This window comes from Lepidochelys kempii, chromosome 16, assembly GCF_965140265.1.
Source record: "Lepidochelys kempii isolate rLepKem1 chromosome 16, rLepKem1.hap2, whole genome shotgun sequence".
Lineage (NCBI taxonomy): Eukaryota > Metazoa > Chordata > Testudines > Cheloniidae > Lepidochelys > Lepidochelys kempii.
In genome coordinates, this window is record NC_133271.1 from 7,088,828 (window position 1) to 7,115,243 (window position 26,416).

A 26,416-nucleotide genomic window follows, 5' to 3' on the forward strand; every position below is an offset into this window, starting at 1 on the left:
AAGAAAGGGGAATCAGAGTAGAAGAAAAGAAAGGTAAACATGGACTGGCTCTTATGCAGTCTTTCTGGGGTCAGCCCCTTGGGCCTTTCCTTATCAGCAGGTCTATGTTCTTATTTAGGGTCTACCTCCAGTCCCTCCTCTTGGGGCACCCTGCTTCATAGCTGGTCCATGCAGCTTCAGGGGCAGCAAGGCCTGTGACTATCTCCCTCATAGCTGAGCTGTCTCTGTGGTTGGTAGGCTCTGAGGTACAGCAGTCTCCTCCCTGTGGCAGGCTCCCACTCCAGAAGGAGCAAGCCTTACAGCTGCACGTTGTTAGAGCTGGACAAGCCCAGGAGAGGTCTTTAATCTCCTCTTCAGAGTAAATTACTTTAATTGATGCTGGGACTCTGCAGCTAAAAGTAGGTGCAATTTCCAGAGATGGCAGAATGAACAATATGACTGTGGCCATAAATTGAGGTGTCCCCTGCCTACTCTCACCCTGGGAAGAAGAGCAGGTTGGGAGAGGCCCACCATTCAGGTGAGACATTCACCCTTGGACCTTGGCAGCTAGGCCACTCGTCCTCAGCAGGCACTGAGGAGTATGCTTGCCTTGCCCCCACCATAAACCCAATGGCCACACTTTATACCTCTACAGTATAAGGCCTCTCCTAACACACTAACCTCCCTGCCTGAGCCACTCCCGTAAGTGCTACAGATCCTCATTCTCTCTTCTCGCCTGCACTTTAGTATGGAGCTGCCATCAGCTCAAAGCCAGCATAAGGGGACTGTTGCCCCTTCCTAACATTCAGTGGGGGTGTTTTAGTTGCTAGCTCCCAGTACTAAAAGGGGGAAGGGTCGATGGGGAATCAGCACCCTGAGACTGACAGCCCCCAGGAACAATGGGGAGAGGCCAATGACAAGGCGGGCAGGCTAATCGGGGAGTCAGGAGGCCAGGGAGGTCCTGTCCTCCTTGTGAGCTGGAATGGTCGGGGTCAGACAGAGTGGGGCCGAGCTAAGGAGAAAGCAGGGGTCTGAGCTGAGCTGGGGGGCAGAGCTGTGCCAGATCCAGAGGGATCAGAAAAGCAGCCCAGAGAGAGCAGACCCTGTGCTGGGAGCAGAGCTGCAGCCCCAAAGCCAGAGGCACAGCCCAGAGAGAGCAGACCTGCCCTGGGAGCAGAGCTGCAGCAACCAGAACAAGAGGGGCCAGAAAAGCAGCCCACGAAGCAGGTCAGTGCTGGGAGCAGAGTCACAGAAGCAGCCTGCAGAGCAGACCTGTCCTGGGAGCAGAGCTGTAGCAACCAGAGCCAGAGGGACCAGAGAAGTGGGCCAGAGAAGCAGCCCAGGGAGCTTGGATCATAACCCCGACAGGGTGGGGGCGACACTGGGCAGAAGGGTCCTACCACTTAGAGCCTGAGAGCGTGTGGCCACCACCAGAGCAAGCGTCCAACCCCCAGCATCCCTGCAGCACGGCCAGGGCCGGAGACGGGGCCTGGGACTTACAAGGAGCAGACTGTGAACTGCCCTGACATTCCAGAGACACTGTTTGTGATGTTCCCAGCCACAGAGCGGGGTGATGTGTTTCCTTTAATCTTTCCCATTTTTCCTTATTCTTTTTAAAATTAATTGTTGATTAAATAACTTGCATTTGCTTCAAATTGTATGTAGTGGTCAATGGGTCAGAGAAGAACCCAGGGCAGAGAGAGTACCCCGGAGTGGGGACACCCTGGCCCTGTCCTAGGTGACTACAGCAGGGTTGGGAGTTGAGCCCCCCAGAAATCCTGGGCCCAGCCTTGTTGGGATTACGAGGACTCTGCCAGATGGGAGAGTGGAAGGGGAGTCCTCAAGGGCAGGGAGGCCCCTGGGTAAAGGAAGTGGGAGCGAGGACTCAGATCCTTTCGCTAGCTCACTTCACCGGGGTCGTGCAGGAGCCAGGAAAGTTCCCCACAATAGCGGGACTATTCCCCCGCTTACACCAGGGAAGCCTGCCCTTTGAGCTGCCTTCCCCTGCTGGTTCCCCACATGAGGCGTGTGGGAGTGGGTGTGTGTAGGTGTGTGTGTATGTAGCCCCAGCCCCATACAGGGACTGGCAGGGCAGAATGATAGTGCAGGCAAAGGGAGAGGGGTGGTTTCCAACCTGGAGGACATATAGCCAGTCAGGACATTAAGTAGGAATCCTGAGCCAGTTACCTAGAAGCAAAAACAGACCCTCTTTCTCTGTCAAAGCACCCCCAGGAAATGGCCAATCCCATTCCCGGATCACCATCACCTCAGAAGTGGTCTGTGTCCCAAGGGTTAAACTGAGGTCTCTTCTAAGGACTCACATGACACTTCTGAAAACGACTCATGGACAATCACGGTGGAGGGGAAATGAGGGGGAATAGGAGTGTTGGAGGGGCTTGGGGACATCTCCTGAGGTAAAAACACAGATTGAGATATGGGAGCCATTGTCTATAAATCACCCTGGGATTCTGGGAGCAGTGCTGGACAAACACACCCCAATTTCTAGTCCCTCTGCTGTTCCTTCTCACCCCTTGCTTGTGGCAACTCTTTACTAGCAGAAGGTAGGGGTAAAGCCACTAAATGCTTAACACTGTGTCTGCCCCACATCCAGACGCTAGACCTCTCACAGGATGGATGGACAGAAGTAGCTGGTTTTGCACTTCCCCAGGGTAGTAAAGGACACAAGCACTCTTTGCAGATGCCTGAATTAGCACATCCAGGCAGTGAGTGCTGGCACAGCTCTCCTCCTGATGCCATCTTGTCTTTGTCTTTCAAAAGAACTGAATCCCTTCTTGGAGCTCATTTGCATCCCCATCCAGCCTCCTGGAGATGTACCCACACACAGCACACTCAGCCGGCTGCTGCGTGGAAGGTGGGGATGACACATGCAGCAGCTCAAGCTAGACACATGGGGAATGTGAAGAGCTCAGAAGAGAACAATGTGAGCCACACAGAAAGAAACATTCCTGTTTCCACCCTTTACTCCCATCCACATCCTCATCCAGACCCGGGGACTGAGACTCTTCCTCTCCAAATTGCCAAATAACCCTCTGATCTCACCTGGGATTGGTTACTGAAAGGCACAGGAGTTGGTTTTTCTCATTCCTCAAGACCCACAAGAACAATGATTAATGCTGAGTCGGTTGGGATGGTTCTGGATTAATGGGAGTTTGTGAGGAAAGATTACTGAGATTTCTGTTTTAAGGGTTTTTGTCTTTAAGTTGTGAATATATTTAGTACTGACAGCTGACACAGAAGGACTACCGGGCCCTGACTCAAACCAGGCACAATGCAAATGTTTTCTGGACAAACTTTCCCCACCTTGCACTACAGACAGTACACAGTCCTGACCAGGACCACACCCCACTATGCCAGTCCTGGACCCCCAGTCAGTGCTGGGTTTACAATGGGTCCAGTGGCTCCATGGAGCTGGTCCCATGCTGAGAAGGGGGGCTTGCTCTGCTTGTACTGCACCCCGAGACCCTGCTGGCTCCCCCCACCCACCACTTGCTCCTCTCGGCCTGCCCGCTGGCTGGCCGAGGGTTCCTCTCTACTCCCTGGCCCCACCCCAGGCTGCTCCTCTCAGCCCCCTGGCCGGAGCCCAGCGCACCCCCGGCTCCGGGCACTCTCTGCTTCCCGCCACCTGTGGGGCCCTGCCTGTCTCCCCGGAGCTGAGCCGCCTGGGACTGGCGCAGAAGCCTGGCCAGTCTTGGCCAGTTGGGGGACAGATGGTGTGCAGGGCTTGGCTGGGCCCCTCCAGGCAAGTGCATCTTGAGGGAGCCCGGCCAGGGCACGCCCTGGCCTGGCTGATCGTGCCTGAGGGGCCAGAGCGATTCCTCTGTAAAGGGTTAAGAAGCTAAGATAACCTCGCTGGCATCTGACCAAAATGACCAATGAGGAGACAAGAGACTTTCAAAGCTGGAGTGGGGGAGAAACAAAGGGTCTCTCTGTCTCTGTGGTTTTTTTTGTCAGGAACAGAAAAGGAATGGAGTCTTAGAACTTAGTAAGTAATCTAGCTAGATATGCGTTAGATTCTGTTTTGTTTAAATGGCTGATAAAATAAGCTCTGCTAATGGAATGTATATTCCTGTTTTTGTGTCTTTTTGTAACTTAAGGTTTTGCCTAGAGGGATTCTCTATGTTTTGAATCTGATTACCCTGTAAGGTATTTACCATCCTGATTTTACAGAGGTGATTCTTTTACTTTTTCTTCAATTAAAATTCTTCTTTTAAGAACCTGACTGCTTTTTCATTGTTCTTAAAATCCAAGGGTTTGGGTCTGTGTTCACCTATGCAAATTGGTGAGAATTTTTATCAAGCCTTCCCCAGGAAAGGGGGTGTAGGGCTTGGGGGGATATTTGGGGGAAAGACGTTTCCAAGTGGGCTCTTTCCCTGTTATATTTGTTAGACACTTTTGTGGTGGCAGCATAAGGTCCAGGGACAAAAGGTAAAACAGTTTGTACCTTGGGGAAGTTTTAACCTAAGCTGGTAAAAATATGCTTTGGGGGTTTTTCATGCAGGTCCCCACATCTGTACCCTAAAGTTCAGAGTCGGGAAGGAACCTTGACATGGTGGTAGCCGTGGGATTTTAAAGGTGTTTACCCTTCCCTTTATATTTATGACAAATGCCAATCTATAAAAAGGGTAATAAGGACTACCCAGGGAATTACAGACCAGTTAGCTTAACTTCAGTGCCTGGAAAGATAATGGAGCTAATAATCTAGCAATCAATTTGCAAAAACCTAGAAGATAGTAAGATAAGTAACAGTCAGCATGGTTTTGTCAAAAACAAATCATGTCAAACCAATCTAATAGTTTTGACAGGAGAGGAAGACTTGTGGATGGGGGGAAGTGATAGATGTGGTATATCTTGACTTTAGTGAGGCTTTTGATACTGTCTTGCATGACCTTCTCATAAACAATCTTTCTTCTTCATGTAGAGAGCAAGTGCCCCAGCAGGTGAAGTAGATTTATGGATGAAACCTTTGGCCAAATTCTACTGGAGGTGACAACTGAGGTGCATTGGAGACTCAAATAGTAGATGGCATAGTTATGTGATTTGACTGAGACTTGATAAGTTTATGGAGGGGATGGTATGATGAGATTGCCTTCAATGGCATGTGACCCAATGGCGACTGCCAGTAGCAAAAATCCCCAACTGCTGGAGATGGGACTCTAGATGGGGAGGGCTCTGAATTACTACAGGGAATTCTTTCCCAGGTAGCTGCTTGGCGGATCTTGTACACATGCGCAGGGTCTAACTGATTGCCATATTTGGGTTGGGAAGGAATTTTCCCCCAGGTCAGATTGGCAGAGATGCTGGAGGGGTTTTGCCTTCCTCTGCAGCATGGGGCACTGGTCACTTGAAGGTTTAAACTAGTGTAAATGGTGAATTCTCTGTTACTTGAAGACTTTAAATCATGATTTGAGGACTTCAGTAACTCAGCCAGAGGTTAGAGGTCTATTTCAGGAGTGGGTGAACATCTGTGACCTGCAATGTGCAGGGGGCCAGTCTAGATGATCGTGATGGTCCCTTCTGACCTTAAAGTCTATGAGTCTAACGTTGCACTTGTGGGATGCCTTTGCCAATACACCTCAAAGCCTGACGAGCAGTATTCCACTCCTGGGTCTCATCACAACCCTACTGAGGCACCTGAATCAGAGCCCTCTCCCCCCACACTACTTCTCTTTAGCACTGTCTGTCTATTATTGTTTAATTGTGACAAACTGTATGTGGGTGGGGAGGTGTTTGTGATATGCACAAATATTTACTAAGGACAAGAATGAGAAACCCTGAAAGCTCATGTCTCTTAGAGCCAGGTTCAGTATTTGAACATAAATCTCCCCGAGTGAAAGACCAATGTTTCCCCCAGAACTAGTCTCCTGTCTTTGCTGCAACACAGTCAACTGTCATTTTGCCCCCCACATTACAGCTGTGGGACCCTGTCTCCTCCCTGGGCCACACAGTATTCCTGTCTTGCTTTCTTATCTCTCTTTGCTTCCCCTTTTAAAGATGCCATGGGATATGCATCCTTTTAATATTTCCCTGCTTTGTTGCTTGAGATCACAGGTGCATTTGTAATACGTGGCGAGGCAAAGTTTGTCAACTAGTTTTGGAAACAATTAGTTTTTGTTCACTCCAGCTGCAGTTATTACATTTGTTTCCTGCCTGTATGGAAACTATGCTCTCCCTCCTCCATACACACACCATGAACTCCATCAGCCCAACCAAACATCCATCTATTCCACCATGACAAACAAACAGCATTCCCACTCAGGTCCCTCTGATAGGAGCCATGGAGCATTTTCTCTTCTGGATTAAGCTGCAGTTTATATACAAATTATATGTACCGAAGAAGAAGAAACATCTTCACAACATACACCAAGGAAACCCAACAGCCTCCACTGAAATAGGAATACAGTGATATCATAGATTTCCTATTTGGTTTACAAGGAAAACAGCTGTTTATGCCTCTTTGTTTTGTTTGGATAACAAGATTGTGACAGAGTTACTTTGCTGGCTGCAGAGTGAGGGAATGTTTCTTGGCACAGTTCTGAACTGATTTGGGGATGACCACCTGTAAAGAAGCATCCAGGGAGAGATCTCAGAAACTCTGGCTAAGGATGGAAGCAAATCCTACCCACAAGGTAGTTATGGTAAATAATGCTAGAGCAAAGGGCATGATGGAGACATCACTGGGAAGGTCTGACCTGCTAGTGGCATTCTCTTTTGGAATCACACAAAAGGCAGCAATCCTGGTGAAGAGACAGGTCTTTAATGGTATTAGGTGCCTGAAAATCCCACTAGGTGCCTATCTGCATCTTTAGCCACCTAAATACCTTTACAAATCTGGCCCTAGAAGCTCATATTTTAAAAGTCACAATAAGCTAGGGGAGTCTCCTAGTTCTGAATATAGGGGAATGGGAAGTGATGAGGGAAAATAAATAGGAAGGCTCCAAGAAGCTCTGGGATATGAAGTAGCTAATGGAGGCACTGCAAGTGAATGAAACCAGTGGTCACAAAACAGATTCATTTCAAACAAGCTGGAACAGCATACTGCAGTATTTAGCCAGCAGGATTTGGATGAGGTGGGAGTCAAATTAAACCGATACAGCATCACAATAATACTGATAATGGTCAGTAAATAACAGTGGGTCCAAGAAGGGTACCTATGCACTTCTAGTCTGCAGTTGAGGGGACTGAAAGAGAAGCAGGCACACCCATGCTTTCATCTCAGAATTACTTCCTGAGCCTGGAGTTGTTCCCACATAGATGGAACCACACCTTTTTGGGGGCTGCTTGTGTGTGTGCATCAGTGGAAACTCAGTAATCAGCTGACAAATAAGAAAAGGTTCAGGAAATGTTTTGAGGTCTGAAATCCTGCCCTACAGTAAGAGACTTAAGGAGCTCAGACTAATTCATTTATTCTAAAGAAGGTTAAGAAATCACTTGATCACAGACTATAAGCACCTCCATTGTGTGATTTCTAAAGGTAGAGGGATCTTGATTTTACCAGACAAGAGCATAATAAGATCCACTGGCTGGAAACTGAAACTAGGCAAATTCAAGCTGGAAATAATGTGCACACTCTTAACAGTGATAGTAATTAGCCATTGGAACAACTTACTGAATGAAACTTGGAGGGAGGAGCACAGGTTGCAAGAGGGAAGAGTTTGGAGGAGGCACCAGAAGTCAGTCTGTGTACACCTAGCTGTTGCAGCCCCTCTGTAAATAGTTCTCTTAATAAAGAGCCAGTTTAGTTTTAGAAACATGTAATCCTCTCGTTTTATTATCCAGTGCATAGTACATGAACCATGGTGGCAGCAGTCAGAACTAGTGACATCCACAGCAGGGAAGAGAGTGTGATTAACAGGAAAACAAGGCCGCATCTCTTTCTTTCTTTCTTTCTTTCTTTCTTTCTTTCTTTCTTTCTTTCTTTCTTTCTTTCTTTCTTTCTTTCTTTCTTTCTTTCTTTCTTTATGATTTCTCTATATCACGGACCCCAACGTGCTAGCTGCTGTCCAAACGTAGAACCATAAGATGGTCCCTGCCCCAAAGAGGTTAAAATCTAAGGATAAGACAAGAAACAACAGATGGATACAGACAGACAGAAGGACAGCTGTGGGAATATAAGGAAACAATGAGACAAAGATTGATTTCCAGACCAAAAATCTGCAGAAGCATGGAAGCTGCCGAAGCAAGAATTAAGTCTGTCTACCGAGCTAATCCAGAGGGATAAAGGGGAGAAAATAAAGATAAAGCTTTTTTAATCTCTCATTTGGATGAAAGGATGAGAAGTGAGTGAGTCACTGTTGCCAGAAATAATACCCGAAACAGCTGATAAATGTGTTGAGTACTGTGACCCCAGACAGAATCAAACTGTGGAGAGATACTGTTTATTTTAGCCAAAACTAAGAAGTAGAAGAGGGAATAGATACTTATATTACAGAGCAGGGAACTTTGGTGTCCACATGGAACTTCCAAAATATTCAAGATTCTTTGATTAGAGACATGATCATTTGTGGGACATGTGATTCCAGTTTACAGGAGAGATTGTTGAGAGAAACAACTCTAACCCTAGAGAGATGCCTCCAAATAGCAAGGGTGGATGAACTGTCCAGAGAAAGGATCAAAACAATTGTGCCGAACAAGTTCACAGGCTTAAGCTAAAGAAACTTATGAAACAGGGCAGAGACAGACTGATCTATAATGCAGGCATCACTGTCCAGTGGATATACTGTGGAAAGCAACATGAAAGGTGGAAAGAAAAATGGCCAGTCTATGGGCAACAATGCAAGCAGTGTCAAAACCAGAATTACTTTGTGTGCCAATATCACAGCTACCTCAGGAAGAAAAAAAGCAGCAGTAGATGCAGTGATTGAGAACTGAAACTTCCTATGGGGAGGAGTGTATGTGCTGTGTGACTTCAAGAGACCAGAGACTCTCAATATGCATGCATTGCCAGCCATTCAACTGCCCTACTTCCAACTGTGTGACCAATTTGATTCCAAATGATTTGTGGAGCAAGTGGCAATGTAATCCCAGAAACTGATAAGCAGCAATATTACACTGGAGGAATGTAACCAAGCACTAGTGATGAACAATAACATCATTCTGAGGCCTCTGGGCCAATGCAGGCTGTTGATAAGAAATCCACAAAACAAACAATAAGTAATCCCAGAATATTTAAGAGTTGGCATCATAAGACGGATACATGCTTCACGCCTGGGCATAGAGACATGCCTGAGATGAGCGAGGGAGTGTACCTACTGTTTCAGAGTGGTAGCCATGTTAGTCTGTATCAGCAAAAAGAATGAGGAGTCCTTGTGGCACCTTAAATTTGTTAGTCTCTAAGGTGCCACAAGTACTCCTTGTTAAAATAGCAAGGTTAGTAAGAGAAAAATAACCCTATTTCATTGCAATGTGAGGCACTGGAAATCTGAACGCAATCTCCTTACGTAACACACAAAGATCCTTGCCTTTTCTCTCCCTAGGAATGTATTAATCTGGAAACTGAGTATATAAATAGGCCCAGAAAAACTATATGAGTCAATGAAAACAGCCAGTTGTTGAGCATGTTCCCTCAGGGGCAACTATGCAAATTCTTCCCATCTTTCTTTTTGTTGTAAAGAAAGTTACAATACTTTTTTCTTAAAAACCATTTCTGGAATTTCTGCAAACAGTTGTTCCAAGGAACTGCCTAAGGGCCTCAGCTGTGGACGCTACAAAGAATCACAGAAACATGCCTAGGAATAGACACATTAGTTCATCCAGTTCATCTCCCTGCCAAAGTGGGATTGATCTCTACAGTATATTCTTGTCAAGTCAGAGCTCCCTCCAGACACCCCTGTAAGGGGTCCAGGCCTTGGTCGGAGCTCCCTCCACACAGCCCTGTGATGGGCCAGGGGCTGGGGCCCAATCAGAGCTCCCTCCAGACACCCCAGTGAGGGGCCAGGAGCCAGGGGCCAGTCAGAGCTCCATCCAGCCACCCCTGTGAGGGGCCAGGGCCTGGTCAGACAGTGGTGCTGGAACAATTTGTATAGTGGTGGTACTGAAAGCCATTGAACCAAAATATAAACCCTGTATAGAATGGAAACTACTTTAAGCCAGGGGTGCAGCAACACCGCTAGTTCCAGCACCTATGTGGTCAGAGCTCCCTCCAGTGTGTTTTTTTCACACCCCTGACTGACAAAACTCTCACTGATAAAAGTGTACTGTAGTGTAGACAAAGCCTAAGTGCGAAAGGGATTTTGAGGTCCTCACAGATCTTGTGTCTTCTAGCTTCCAATCCCAGCTTCATAGACTAGCACCCACTAAATCACTGATTTCAAAGTCCAGAATCCTAACTATGACACTATGGGACCAACAGCCAGCTGTGGGCAGAAAGACACACTAAGAAGCAGCAAACAGTTTCTTCACGCACAAGAGCGAAAAGCATCCAGGCTCCAGGAAGGAATTAACCCCATTTCTTAGGCTCCGGAATCCTAAGTGAAGTCCTTACCTGCAGAGGTCTGTCCCTTAGCAAGAAGAAACTCCAGTCCCATGAAAGGAGAAATATCACCCAAAGGCTCCTTCCTTGTGGCTCCAGTGTTTGACACCAATTCCACTCGGAGAGAAAACACTGAGATCCTGCAGTGGAGGTCATGGTGCAGGCCTGTGTGAGGTCACTTCAAACAACTCCTTCACTGATCTCGTAGGATGTTGTGCCTCCCCATCACTTCCGCTGCTTTCTTGCCCTGGGCTTCTCTGAGGTCATTGCCTCATTGGAGAGCTGCTGTCCTGCAGGCTGGGCTCTTCCTGTGGCAGGGTGGGTACTTCCTATGGATATCTCCTTTGTGTCTGATGGAGCTTGTGCTTCATTCCTGTGGAGCTAGCACAGGGGTGGGAAAACTTTTTGGCCCGAGGGCCACATCGGGGTGTGAAACTGTATGCGGGGCCGGGTAGGGAAGGCTGTGCCTCCCCAAACAGCATGGGCCCCGCCCCCATCCGCCCCCTCCCACTTCCCGCCCCCTGACTGCCCCCCTTAGAACTCCCGACCCATCCAACCCCCGCCCCGTCCTTGTTCCCTGACCACCTCCCCTGGGACCCCTGCCCCTGATCGCCCCCCAGAACCACACCCCCTATTCAACCCCCCTGCTCCCTGTCCCCTGACCCCCCCAGAACCTCCACCCCATCCAACCCCCCCTGCTCCCTCTCCCCTGACTGCCCCAATCCCATCCACATCCCCACCCCTAACCGCCCCCCCGGGACCCCACCCCCTATCGAACCCCCCCACTCCCTGTCCCCTGACTGCCTGGACCCCTATCTGCACCCCCACCCCTTAACAACTCCCCCAGGACTTCCACACCTATCCAACTGCTCCCTGTCCCCTGACTGCCCCCGGGACCCCTTACCCCTTATCCAACCCCCCCGCTCCCTGCCCCCTTACCATGCTGCTCAGAGCAGCAGGAGCTCGCAGCCCCGCCACCCGGCTGGAGCCAGCCACACCACCCGTGCTGCCCAGCAGGAGGGGCGGGCCAGAGCACTGGTGGCATGGTGCACGGAGGCTGTGGGGGATGGGGACATCAGGGGAGGGGCCTGGGGTGAGCCTCCCTGGCTGGGAGCTCAGGGGCCTGGGCAGGATGGTCCTGTGGGCCAGATGTGGCCCGCGGGCCATAGTTTGCCCACCGCTGAGCTAGCAGGATGCCCTCATGGCAGACAATAGCTACTATCCATGCTGCTGAGTCCCTGCCTGAGCACCAAATCTCCTCATATCCACGACTATCAGCAGAGCATAGGAAGTGCCAGCCTGGATGGGACATGTGGTCCATCTAGCCCAGTATCCTTTCTCTGACAGTTGCCAGCACCCGCTGCTGCAGAGGAAGATGCAAGAAACCCCATTGATGGGCTGATGTCAAATAATCTGTCCCCCCACAAAGGTCTCATCCTAATCCCTAAAGGCTAGAGATAGTTATAATTATAATTGTTAGTGCTAGCAAAAATGTTTGGAAGGGATATGTAAGTTTAAAACAATTATATAACTCTGGATATTCTTGTTATCCATGCAAATGCTCAGATTCTCTGAATCTTGCTAAATTCTTGGCTTTGATGATATCCTGTGGCACTGTGCACCACATTCTAATTATGTGTTGTGTGAAAGGGCAAGATAATAGGACATGTGGGACGGCTTGTAGCAGATAATAATACCCACATTTTCAATTCCTCACACAGCTTCCCTTTCTTGACTCCTGTCCCTGTGCCATCCATACACCAAGATCTAGCTTCTTCTCTTGCCTTTCCACACAATTTCTCCACAGAGGGTGCAATAGCTTTCTTCTCTGAATCTCATACCCTCTGCAACAGCCTGCCTGTATCTATGCAAATGGGGCAAGTCACTCGAAGCCTGTGTGTGGCATTTTCTTCATCTGAAAAATAGGGCTAATAAAAGTGAATGCCTCTCAATTCCGTATGTCTAATTCTACCTTCCATCCCCACATAACTTTGTGAAGGGGAAGCTGAGGGTGCAGATAGATATGTGTGGTATGAATGAATATGACCTTTCCAGGACCGTTGCACTAAAATAAATAAATAAATAAAATAAGATCCCATGACAACCAGCACTGGTTGGGAATTTTCCATTGAAATGATTTTCTGATAGAAAATGTAGTTTCCATAAAATTGAAATTTTCCACAGGAAAATTTTGATTTTGTGGAAAAACTTTGATTTTCTGTCAGGAAAGTCAAAATGAAATATTTCATTTTGGCTTGGTTTGATCCAAACTGTAAAATATTTTATTTTGAACTGATCTGAAAGGTTTTGTTGAGTTTCTCCTTTGGCCATGCAAGTTGTCAGCACAGCACATGCCACGTCATGATGACTTTATACAACACACATCAGGCCATGTAGCATGTACACAGCAAGCATCGCCATGCCAAACAGTGAGGCTGATTTTTGTAATTTTTTTTATAAATTGTTTACTATTAGCATATGTCCTAGATTTGAATAGTAGTTATTTGTATGCAAATTAGGCTATTCTTTTCACTTGAGAAGCAGTTCCTAATCTATTTAACAGTGTGGGCCCCATCTTCATAATAATTATAATAATAATTATTACACCCCTACTTCACAGGGGCGTTGTGAGGATAAATACATTAAAGATTGTAAAGCAGTTTGAGATGTTGAAAAGCACTATATGAAAGCAAGACATTATTATTATTAGTTAGCGAGATTATCTCATGGACCACTTGCCCTTCCATTGCTATCCCACAGATTACCTCCCTTTATACTTGTGGCCCCTTCTGTCAGGCTCTGTGGGCTGTCTGTCACTACTTCACAGTTGTCTTTGCTTTCATCTCCACCACTGTCCTGAGTCTGTGACCTGAGAATCCCACTGCAGCTTGGACTGTTGCCTTTTGCCACTGCTTGTGTGGCTAGTTGATGGTTGGACCCAGAACTGCTCACCTGTGCATAGTGGCCTTAGGACCTTGTCTCCTTTGTTGTAGTGGGCTGCCTGCTTAGCTTGGTGTTCTCTTAACTGCTTCTTTGTCCTATCTGCATTCCTCCACTGGGCTGAAGGACACTATCCCTCATGGAAAGCAAAGTCTTAGCTCTCCAGTGCATTAATCTCTGTGCTGGGAGGCTATATTGCAATGGTCCAGCGTTGCTAGGTAGGGATCCCTTCCTCTCTGTTTGCATTTGCCATCAATCTCTTGGCTGTTTATACTGCCAACTCTGCCTCCATCTTGTGCTCAAGTTCCCCTTTGGTTCTGAATCGTTTGAATTTGGCTGCAGTGTGTGTGGCTCATTGTCTGACCGTAGCATATCAGATATGTCTTACCTTGCAAAATGTGCCTTCACTTGCCTGATCATAGTTCTTGCCTCCCACAGAGAGTCCAACTCCCAGAAATCGGAGAAGTAATGTACTATAACCCTGCGGCCAGCTAACACTACAGTGTGATGCCTCAGAAGGAGGCTTAGGATCAGCACTGATGCAGCGCCAGCAGCCCATAGCATTTGCTAGTAGGTCCCTCACAGACACAAAGAATGCTAGCTGCAGTTACAGCATCTCTGTAAATAGTTCTCATAATAAAGAGCCAGTTTCGTTTTGGAAGTGGCACATGAAACACAGACAAACTTTATACATTTTTCCCATGTTGAGAGATTCTATTGGTTTGAGATGTTTCTTAAAATAGAGAATCCTAGCATAACTAGTCGTAACTCCAAATGAAACGTTGTAACTGCATATCTCAGGGTATCCACAGCCCTCTGTGGAGATAGAGGTGGTTAGGGACTATTTAGAAAAGCTGGACGTGCACAAGTCCATGGGGCCGGATGAGTTGCATCCGAGAGTGCTGAAGGAATTGGCGGCTGTGATTGCAGAGCCATTGGCCATTATCTTTGAAAACTCGTGGCGAACCGGGGAAGTCCCGGATGACTGGAAAAAGGCTAATGTAGTGCCAATCTTTTAAAAAGGGAAGAAGGAGGATCCTGGGAACTACAGGCCAGTCAGCCTCACCTCAGTCCCTGGGAAAATCATGGAGCAGGTCCTCAAAGAATCAATCCTGAAGCACTTGCATGAGAGGAAAGTGATCAGGAACAGCCAGCATGGATTCACCAAGGGAAGGTCATGCCTGACTAATCTAATCGCCTTTTATGATGAGATTACTGGTTCTGTGGATGAAGGGAAAGCAGTGGATGTATTGTTTCTTGACTTTAGCAAAGCTTTTGACACGGTCTCCCACAGTATTCTTGTCAGCAAGTTAAGGAAGTATGGGCTGGATGAATGCACTATAAGGTGGGTAGAAAGCTGGCTAGATTGTCGGGCTCAACGGGTAGTGATCAATGGCTCCATGTCTAGTTGGCAGCCGGTATCAAGTGGAGTGCCCCAAGGGTCGGTCCTGGGGCCGGTTTTGTTCAATATCTTCATAAATGATCTGGAGGATGGTGTGGATTGCACTCTCAGCAAATTTGCGGATGATACTAAACTGGGAGGAGTGGTAGATACGCTGGAGGGGAGGGATAGGATACAGAAGGACCTAGACAAATTGGAGGATTGGGCCAAAAGAAATCTGATGAGGTTCAATAAGGATAAGTGCAGGGTCCTGCACTTAGGATGGAAGAATCCAATGCACAGCTACAGACTAGGGACCAAATGGCTAGGCAGCAGTTCTGCGGAAAAGGACCTAGGGGTGACAGTGGACGAGAAGCTGGATATGAGTCAGCAGTGTGCCCTTGTTGCCAAGAAGGCCAATGGCATTTTGGGATGTATAAGTAGGGGCATAGCGAGCAGATCGAGGGACGTGATCGTTCCCCTCTATTTGACATTGGTGAGGCCTCATCTGGAGTACTGTGTCCAGTTTTGGGCCCCACACTACAAGAAGGATGTGGATAAATTGGAGAGAGTCCAGCGAAGGGCAACAAAAATGATTAGGGGACTGGAACACATGAGTTATGAGGAGAGGCTGAGGGAGCTGGGATTGTTTAGCCTGCAGAAGAGAAGAATGAGGGGGGATTTGATAGCTGCTTTCAACTACCTGAAAGGGGGTTCCAAAGAGGATGGCTCTAGACTGTTCTCAATGGTAGCAGATGACAGAACGAGGAGTAATGGTCTCAAGTTGCAGTGGGGGAGGTTTAGATTGGATATTAGGAAAAACTTTTTCACTAAGAGGGTGGTGAAACACTGGAATGCGTTACCTAGGGAGGTGGTAGAATCTCCTTCCTTAGAGGTTTTTAAGGTCAGGCTTGACAAAGCCCTGGCTGGGATGATTTAACTGGGAATTGGTCCTGCTTCGAGCAGGGGGTTGGACTAGATGACCTTCAGGGGTCCCTTCCAACCCTGATATTCTATGATTCTATGATTCTATGTCTTCACGGCATTGGCAGGTGTGACAGCAGCTCATGCAGCTCGCTTTAGTCTAGCTCACTTGGGTACCAGGGTAGTGAAGCCACTCTGCCTTCAGTCTATACAAGCTGCAATAACAGCACTGATTGCAGTGCAGACATTAGGGTGACCAGACGTCCCGATAAAATCGAGGCTGTCCCGATATTTAGTTGTTTGTCCTACGTCCCGACTGATGTATGGTCGGGACGCCATTTGTCCCGATATTTTGCATCGGCTGCACTCCGGCTTTTTTTTTTTTTTTTGCGCCTGGGGAGGCAAAAAACTGAGAGCCGGCCCTGGTGTGGGGTGAGCCTGTGGCTGCCACCCCATTTGTCCCAATATTTTGTTCTTGTCATCTTGTCACCCTAGCAGATATATTCTATAGCCACACCATCATCTTTAGAGGTAGTCAATGTTTTCAAATTTTGAAAAAATTTTTTGCAAGAGGTTTGCTGCCTTTTTAACCTGCTTTCTGTGATGGTGTAAATGAGGGATAGATGTTTTACTGGAACACGTTTGTGATGACTGCGCTACTTGTGAGTGGCAAGACCAGAAGTGCATTATGTAGGTCATCTCAGATGATGACCAATAAAACCTTTACGCCTTGCCATGCCATCAAGCACTGGGTGTGTACCCCATAATGCTGTCAAAAATGTTGCAGGGAGCCTTAAAACAAAAATTAATTGGGATTATTTTATAGCTCTCCTATGATACGTTATCGCTCTCCTGAGATATGTACATGCAATTTTTTCATATGGCATTTTATTCCACACCAAAATAGTTGTATTACACACAACTAGCGTACTTTATAAAATACAAAATATACTAGTTTAAATGTTGCCCACACAGCCTTAATTCTGTCCCTTTATGCATATGAATTATGATACAGACTTTAATTGCATAATCATGTACTATTATTTCTGCAGGCTAATTGGAAGTATTTAAATCTTAACATTGTTAACCACAGAGAGCTTCTCTCTCTTGTTCTTTTTTAAATAAAACCAAGACAATGAAATGCAAAACAGTGTGCTAATGCACCAGTTAGGTTGCACAGTTGAAATAAAAAAAGGCAGAAAATGCAAAAGTTATGGTTCCAGTATCAATGGGAACACCTCTTCATTCCAAATCATATTTTTCATACCCATTTTTCATGTTAAATGTGCAGGCTAATATATTACAATCTATGTCATAAAATTTATTCCATAAAAATGCAGAATGTGAAATGCACACAAGTTAGAAACTTAGCTATTAGAATCTTAGCTTTTGTATTTCTTGTTCCTTGTGATATTACCGTAACTATTCAACCTTAACATTGCATGAATGTAGTTTTTTGCAGATAATATCTATAAAAACTATTCAGAATAATGAATTCATAGTTAGTGTTAGCTTTATTTATAGAACCTCAGACATGGAATAGAAAATAGATTTTGAACTATCAAATAGTTCCCCTTAACATTGATATGGCTTCACTAGTAGAAACACAAGCAGCTGCTTCTAGCATTATGGGAACAGCCTTATTAACTGGAATTGCTTGTGATGGATGGGAAACTAGACAGCTTTCAACATGTTATAACCTAAATCACCTTCACTTAGTTGTTCTCTTTGTCTCATTTAATAAAAATATGGATTGCAACCAGAATATGATCTGTATTTGTTACCTTATATTTATAATAAAGCTTAAATGCTTTTGGCCTGAGAGAGCCATGGATTTCTTATTTATGAAACAATAGCTCTAAAGTTCATCAGGAACTGCCTGGCTTCACTCCATGAATTTGATTTTGAATCTGTTTGGTGCTCATAGGTTCAAATTTAGGCAGAAAATGGAGTTTTCTACTATGGTACAGGTTCCAACCACATTTGGATCTCTGGTGTGGCTAATAGCAGCTGCAGCAGCTCAGAAATAAGGTAGGTCGCTACTTCGAGCATTCCTACTCCCAACTGCTAGGAGTATGGGGAAAGGTCCAAAAGCCCTTTCCTTAGGGACTGGGGGAGAACAGCGGAGATGAGAAGTGTACTTGGGAGTCCAACCCCCAGACAATGTAGTTTGTGTTTGTGTGTGGGAGGAGTAGACTCTCTCTGGAGAGCTGAACCTGCAGGTGGTGGAGTGGGGACAGAGAGAGGAGACTGTCTCTCAAGAATGCAAACCCTTGGTAAAGGGTTGAGATGGAGACAAGAGACCTACATCTTGAATGGCTAATCCTCATGTAGGGAGAGAAGAGACCCCCTAACCGCACCCGCCTAACTAGCCCTGGGGTGGGAAGAAAGAGAAGAACTCCCACCCTGGCAGACCACACTCCAAATAGGCTCCCACATCCAGCAATCCAGATCCTAATTCCCACATCCTGGCTTGCCTTCCCTTCCCTCCTGCAGTGGCCCTGGGTCCTTGCTCAATCAGAGACCTAATTCAAAGACCTCAACTATGTCCCACATGACCTACCTGCGAAGTATTTGGGGGAATGTCCCAGTAGCTTGTAAATTACACCCCCACACACACGTCCCTTCGCACACATCCATGTAACCAGTCAATCCTCACAGGGCTCTCTGGCAGAGCACAAGGCAGGGCCACGCCTCAGCTCAACAGGATGCTGGTTTCTCAGAGGGACACCTCCAAAAGGCAGGGGTGGGGCCACAGCGGCTCAGTTCCCAGCTGGTCCTAGCTCCATCAGAGGGAGAAGGGGACAATTATCACGTCCATGTGCATGCATTTGTGTGTGTTCTTCCAGTGCTGACTGAATGCTATAGAGCCAGACACGAGATGTAGGCGCCCCATGGCAGCGGGAGTGGTCATGGGGCCCTACAGCACCACTCCCGCACCCCGACGAAGTGACACTGGGTCAAGGATATCCCTCTGCAGTCACTGCAATGTTGTCGCAATATTGTGACATATTCATCATGACAGCAAGCAGCTCTGAGGACATAGGCTGCCTAAAGCATAAGAGACCTATGCATGTCCTGGTTTCCCCCCTTTATTACTGAACCCTAACTCTAATACAGAACAGTAATCCTAACCTTAATCTCACCCTAACATACACCCTTAACCCTAACACTAATTCTAGCCCAGTTCTAATTCTACCACTCGCCTCCTCTGATCTAACCCTAACCGTGTGCCTGAAATTAACCACAACTCTAACATGTAACCCTAACACCACCCTTAATCCAAACACAAGCCTAATACTAACCTTGCCCTAATTTTAACCTTAACCTTAACCCAAAGGTAATCATAGAATCATAGAATCATAGAATATCAGGGTTGGAAGGGACCCCAGAAGGTCATCTAGTCCAACCCCCTGCTCAAAGCAGGACCAATTCCCAGTTAAATAATCCCAGCCAGGGCTTTGTCAAGCCTGACCTTAAAAACCTCTAAGGAAGGAGATTCTACCACCTCCCTAGGTAACGCATTCCAGTGTTTCACCACCCTCTTAGTGAAAAAGTTTTTCCTAATATCCAATCTAAACCTCCCCCACTGCAACTTGAGACCATTACTCCTCGTTCTGTCATCTGCTACCATTGAGAACAGTCTAGAGCCATCCTCTTTGGAACCCCCTTTCAGGTAGTTGAAAGCAGCTATCAAATCCCCCCTCATTCTTCTCTTCTGCAGGCTAAACAATCCCAGCTCCCTCAGCCTCTCCTCATAACTCATGTGTTCCAGTCCCCTAATCATTTTTGTTGCCCTTCGCTGGACTCTCTCCAATTTATCCACATCCTTCTTGAAGTGTGGGGCCCAAAACTGGACACAGTACTCCAGATGAGGCCTCACCAATGTCGAATAGAGGGGAACGATCACGTTCCTCGATCTGCTCGCTATGCCCCTACTTATACATCCCAAAATGCCATTGGCCTTCTTGGCAACAAGGGCACACTGCTGACTCATATCCAGCTTCTCGTCCACTGTCACCCCTAGGTCCTTTTCCGCAGAACTGCTGCCTAATCATTCGGTCCCTAGTCTGTAGCTGTGCATTGGGTTCTTCCGTCCTAAGTGCAGGACCCTGCACTTATCCTTATTGAACCTCATCAGATTCCGTTTGGCCCAATCTTCCAATTGGTCTAGGTCCTTCTGTATCCTATCCCTCCCCTCCAGCGTATCTACCACTCCTCCCAGTTTAGTATCATCCGCAAATTTGCTGAGAGTGCAATCCACACCATCCTCCAGATCATTTATGAAGATATTGAATAAAACTGGCCCCAGGGCCGACCCTTGGGGCACTCCACTTGATACCGGCTGCCAACTAGACATGGAGCCATTGATCACTACCCGTTGAGCCCGACAATCTAGCCAGCTTTCTACCCACCTTATAGTGCATTCATCCAGCCCATACTTCCTTAACTTGCTGACAAGAATACTATGGGAGACCGTGTCAAAAGCTTTGCTAAAGTCAAGAAACAATACATCCACTGCTTTCCCTTCATCCACAGAACCAGTAATCTCATCATAAAAGGCGATTAGATTAGTCAGGCATGACCTTCCCTTGGTGAATCCATGCTGGCTGTTCCTGATCACTTTCCTCTCATGCAAGTGCTTCAGGATTGATTCTTTGAGGACCTGCTCCATGATTTTTCCAGGGACTGAGGTGAGGCTGACTGGCCTGTAGTTCCCAGGATCTTCCTTCTTCCCTTTTTTAAAGATTGGCACTACATTAGCCTTTTTCCAGTCATCCGGGACTTCCCCAGTTCGCCACGAGTTTTCAAAGATAATGGCCAGTGGCTCTGCAATCACAGCCGCCAATTCCTTCAGCACTCTCGGATGCAACTCATCCGGCCCCATGGACTTGTGCACGTCCAGCTTTTCTAAATAGTCCCTAACCGCCTCTATCTCCACAGAGGGCTGGCCATCTCTTCCGCATTTTGTGATGCCCAGCGTAGCAGTCTGGGAGCTGACCTTGTTAGTGAAAACAGAGGCAAAAAAAGCATTGAGTACATTAGCTTTTTCCACATCCTCTGTCACTAGGTTGCCTCCCTCATTCAGTAAGGGGCCCACACATTCCTTGGCTTTCTTCTTGTTGCCAACATACCTGAAGAAACCCTTCTTGTTACTCTTGACATCTCTGGCTAGCTGCAGCTCCAGGTGCGATTTGGCCCTCCTGATAACATTCCTACATGCCCGAGCAATATTTTTATACTCTTCCCTGGTCATATGTCCAACCTTCCACTTCTTGTAAGCTTCTTTTTTATGTTTAAGATCTGCTAGGATTTCACCATTAAGCCAAGCTGGTCGCCTGCCATATTTACTATTCTTTCGACTCATCGGGATGGTTTGTCCCTGTAACCTCAACAGGGATTCCTTGAAATACAGCTAGCTCTCCTGGACTCCTTTCCCCTTCAAGTTAGTCCCCCAGGGGATCCTGGCCATCCGTTCCCTGAGGGAGTCGAAGTCTGCTTTCCTGAAGTCCAGGGTCCTTATCCTGCTGCTTACCTTTCTTCCCTGCGTCAGGATCCTGAACTCAACCAACTCATGGTCACTGCCTCCCAGATTCCCATCCACTTTTGCTTCCCCCACTAATTCTACCCGGTTTGTGAGCAGCAGGTCAAGAAAAGCGCCCCCCCTAGTTGGCTCCTCTAGCACTTGCGCCAGGAAATTGTCCCCTACGCTTTCCAAAAAACTTCCTGGATTGTCTATGCACCGCTGTATTGCTCTCCCAGCAGATATCAGGAAAATTAAAGTCACCCATGAGAATCCGGGCATGCGATCTAGTAGCTTCCGTGAGCTGCCGGAAGAAAGCCTCATCCACCTCATCCCCCTGGTCCGGTGGTCTATAGCAATCCTGTCCTCAATTGAATGTTAAATTTGTCACTAACTCTAACCCTAACTCTAAAATCCTAACCCTAAATTTAAAGCTAACCCTTATCCCAAATCTAATGCTACCCAAAATCTAACCATAACATTAATCATAACATTCAATTTTAGATGTAAACCTAAACTCTAACCCTAAACCTAACTTTTAACTTAACCCAAAACCTTAACCCAAATTAATCCCTGACCCTAAACCACAACCTTCCCTATCCTTCACCCCTTAACCTAACCCTAATCTAAACATAACATGAACCCTAACCTAACCTTCTCCCTAACCAAAGAGAACAAAACAATGGGGAAAGAGACAAGAAAGAGAGAAAAGGAAAGAATTAAGACAGAGAAGATGAGAGAGAGAAACAGAAACTGGAAGACAAAGTGAAGGAAAGTGAGGGAACATTGAGAAACTGACAGAGAAGGAAGAAAATTGGAGTGCAGGGAGAGATGAAGAAAGAACAGAAAACAGAAGACATGGTGACTTAGTGCCGAGAAAAGTGTGGGGTGGAGGGAAGGGTATGTCTAAAATCCACTGTATACACATGTATATATACATGCCCAAATGCACACACTTACCTGCATATGCACACGTGAATGCACACACACTTTTCTGTGGAATTGTGCATGGAAATTCAAGCTTGTACACATCTTGTAGTTAATACGTGGGCATGTTGTGAGGCCCCTGTTTGCTGGTGGATCTGGGTCGCATTTCATCTTGACCCATCCCTATCTTGACTCATTCCTTGAAAAGGGGCCTCTAAAACACTAATGCTACCTCTTCTCTAGTCCCTTTTTAGTCAGGGGTGGTATCAGCCTGGCACTCAGAAGAACAAGCCTGGCAGTAAGGTCTTGGGTGGGCACAAAGAGGCTGAAGGCTCTATTCTTGGCTCTGGAGCCTTGAATGTGATTATTTAGCAGTTGTGTCTGTTGCTCTCAGCACATTGAGTTAGAATAGACTGTCACCGCAGCATGGGTTTGAACTCTTGTGGAGTCAGCCTATCTAAAATGGAGAACAGACAGGGCAAGGGCTTGTTGCTATTACCAGCTAAGAAATTGCATCTCAGACAAGGCCAGAGTCCTGTATAGTTGGAGTTGGAGGATCAAGGTTCAATTTCCTGTCCCAGGTATGTGTGAAATTTGTCTGATTAACCTATGTATTTCCTGTAGCCCATGTATTCATTATGAGGCACACATATCTCTCTCATTTCTCTCCCCCGCTGCTTTGCTTCCTTGGTGAGGTTTTGGTTAGGGTGTATAGCTCTGGGAAGCACTGTGGGAGACCCTTTGTATAGAGAAAAATCCAGCACACAGATCTGCATTATATTCAGATGTGCCCTTCCACCTCCATTCTCAGAATTGCTCAAGGAAACAGCAACGGTATTTGCTCTTGCTAGCACCAGATTGCCCCTTGCCACTGTGGGGCAAAGTCCCAGAATCTTACCGCCTTTGGCCTGAACAAAGTCTCCTCCAAAGGCAGGGATTACATCTAGGGCTGCCAATTAATTGCAGTTAATGCAAGCGATTAAAGCAAAACAAATTAACTCGATTAAATAAAAAGTCACGATTAATGGCAGTTTTAATCACACTGTTAAACAATAATAGAATACCAATCGCTAAGACAAACAGGTTTGTTTACATTTATGGGAGATAATGCAGCCCGCTTCTTATTTACAAGGTCACCTGACAGTGAGAACAGGCATTCACATGGCACTGTTGTAGTCAGCATTGCAAGGTATTTATGTGCCAGATCTGCTAAACATTCGTATGCCCCTTCATGCTTTGACTTGTAGTCTCTAAAGTTTTACATTGTTTTGTTTTTCAGTGCAGTTATGTAAAAGAAAATTTCTACATCTGTAAGTTTCATTTTCACGATAAAGAGATCTCACTACAGTACTTGTATGAGCGGAACTGAAAAATACTACTTTGTTGTTTATCTTTTTTACAGATCAAGTATTTGTAATCAAAATTAATAATATGAAGTGAGCACTGTACACTTTGTATTTTGCATTGTAATTGAAATCAATATATTTGAAAATGTAGAAAAAACATCCAAAAACATTTATAATCAATTTAACTGGTATTCTATTTTTTTTAACAGCGTAATAAAAACTACGATTTATTGAGGGTTTTTTTTTGGTCATTTGACTACCTGTGTGCCTCTGGAGGAGCAAGTCACCCAAAGGGTGAGGTGGAGATGGGGTCTTGGGCAACTCACCCTGTACTGGCTTATGGAGCTGCCCCTGCCCTGCATGGAGCAGGCTGTCCCATCCCTTTGCCTCGGGAAGTATAGTTCCACCAGCGGATCTGCAGGGAGTAGTGTGGTCCTGCACTGCCAGCCACGCAGGTCATTGTGTAACTGGACTAGGCTTGCCCTAAGAGTGGGACATTCCATTCTCTGAGCAAACACTCCACATGGGACATTCCTATCATTCCTCTTCCTCGCTCTGTACCACTGCAAGGCAATAACCCAGAAGCTGCCTAAACGGATTACACTGTTATTAGCACCAGAGCACAATCAGTGTGGAGCTGAAGGCAGGCAAATGTGGGAATAAACCATCAAGCCATTGAGTTTCTGGAAAGAGCACAGGATGGGAACAGAGGCAATCAATGCTGCCTCAGCACTTTGCACAGGCTGGAAGGAAGCAGCCCAGCCAGGAATGTGAATCTGCTCTGTAATAACAACTCATTACTGCACTCTGCACATGGGAACATACCAATTAACACGCTAGGTCCGACCACGGCTCCTGTGTCCATCTTGCTCACAAGAAGGCAACTGCCAGCCAGGGGATGTGTGAACGGATTTGTTCCATTTAGCTTCTGATAACGTCTCCCCAGTCTGAAGGGAGCATTTGATCCAGTGATGGGCAACTGGGGAAGCTACACAGGTTGGGGTTTTCAACAGCACCTAAGTGATTTAAGAGCACTATTATATTGACTTGCAATGGGATTTGAGTCCCTAAATCACTCAGGATCTGTTGAAAATCCCATTTTGTTTCCCATTTAAGCTACAACCTTTTCTCTGAACCATCACCAAGGGCAGAAGAGGAATCACTTCATGGATGGCAGTGCTGATGCTTTGTTCCTGTGTAGGGTCTAGCCCAAAGTGCAAGGGGTTAATGTTTTCCAAAACACTGTACCTGTCATTTAATGCAACCTGGGCCATCCCAAGGATGGAACCATGTGTTCTCCAGCAGTACGGGCTGAGCCCAGAGCTAGGTGACTGTTGGCATGGAGGTCCTAGCAGTATTCAGAGAGGGGATGAGTCCATCCAGAGGCAAGGCAAGGCAATCACCCCAACCTTCTCTTCCACTTGGGGGCAAGAACTGTAGCCCTCCCAGTCATGCACTCAACTGATTGCGCAACAGAGAAAAATGTCCTGCCCCCAGCAGCAGTCAGTTTATGCCCAGATGCATGAGATTGGATGGCCCTGAGTTTAAAAAGTGTTATTATTAGCCATGAAATTGTCCAGCTCCTTAGCCAGCTGCTCTTGCTAGCTGTCTGCCCTCAGCAGATGTGAATCCCATGAACTGATGAGGTATTATACTAAGTGCCCTGCCCCTTACTCTGTGGGCCCGGGGAAAAAGGAGGAAGGCTGATCATTGTTCACTGTCCTCCTTACAATCTATTAAACCCTGCCAATCCCCTCCAATAATTCTTCTTCCCAGGCTAAATCATATTTTGATTCCCTGAGGAGTCAAGGCTTCGCCTCCTTTATCATGGCCTTGTCTGGCCATAGGCTAGCTCCCCTCTCTGGCTGTGCAAATGGAGGCCTCTGGCCACTCTTCCCTCTTTCACAAACGTAGCCACTAGATCGGAGCCATTCCCTGGTGAGCAGCCCACCCTCTGTAGCACATGGGATAGACTGGTGGTGAGGGGAGGAAGCTGGCGCCCTGCAGCTTGGGCCTTGCCGAATTGCTCAGACTGGCCCTGTGTAGATAGGATTTGCCTTTGGCAAGATATTTAAATGTCAGGGTTATTTAGCCCTAACCCCCATGTGGAGTTTGCCAGCTCCTGCATCTCTGGACTGGGGCTCCCACCCCATGGACTACAACAATAATGGCTACCAGCACCGCCCTTTGACACCATCTCCCAGCCTGTGTGGAGTCGGGGGGTGGGGGGAGGTGGGGGCGGAACACACCTGGGCTAGAAACTCCTGCTGAGGCCAGTAGGAGGATTCTCCTTGGGGTGATACAGTCAAGCAGTTTGCTGGGCCAGTGATGAGGCCGGGCCGCTCAGCCCCTTAGGGGAGGGAGTAGCCTGGCTCAGAGACAAAGGGTCTCGGGGTAGTGTCAGGTTGGATCTGGCAGCTGAGCGAGAAGCAGAACAGCTCAGTGAGTCTCAGAGGGGGTCTTTGCACTGCTGGCGGATTCCAGCCCTGCAGTTCCAGCCCTGCAGAGACCTGCTGCCAGAGTGGCAGAGATCTGACCCAGCGCCGGCTACTGTGAGAAAGAGGAGGTCCCCACAGGACTTCAGGGAACCAGGAGCCTGCCCCACCCAGAGGTGAACATGCTGTAAGGGGACCACTTTTTTGTGTAAGCTGGCCATTGTTTACAGCACGGCAGCACTCCTCCCCAGACTCATCCCCAGCATACCATCTGTCTGGGAAGGTGCCAGAGAGGGAGCTGGCAGTGTAAGCAAAGGATGGGAGGAAGGATCCTCCCTTTGCTTTTAGCTGTGCTGCCATATGGTTCCCCCCTCCCTTTAACCCCTGTCCTGCATCTCCTTCTTGCTGGGCTGATGGCAAGGGCCAGGTGATCGCGAGGTCACTGGGTCCTCACCTCTGGCTTCCTGGCTT

General features: G+C 47.1%; 1 long non-coding RNA gene across 2 annotated transcripts in view; it reads right to left on the reverse strand.

The window, feature by feature from the left end:
* Positions 1–23,965, reverse strand: part of LOC140899148 (uncharacterized) — an 89,318-nt gene extending 65,353 nt beyond the window's left edge. The window contains exons 1-2 of one of the 2 annotated variants that reach the window (XR_012155237.1): positions 23,837–23,965; positions 10,481–10,849 (exon numbers count right to left, since the gene is read on the reverse strand). This is a non-coding gene — a long non-coding RNA (uncharacterized lncRNA). The remainder of the gene's footprint in view (positions 1–10,480; positions 10,850–23,836) is intronic. The other variant, XR_012155236.1, reaches the window with a different exon arrangement.
* Between the last annotated feature and the right edge of the window lie 2,451 nt (positions 23,966–26,416).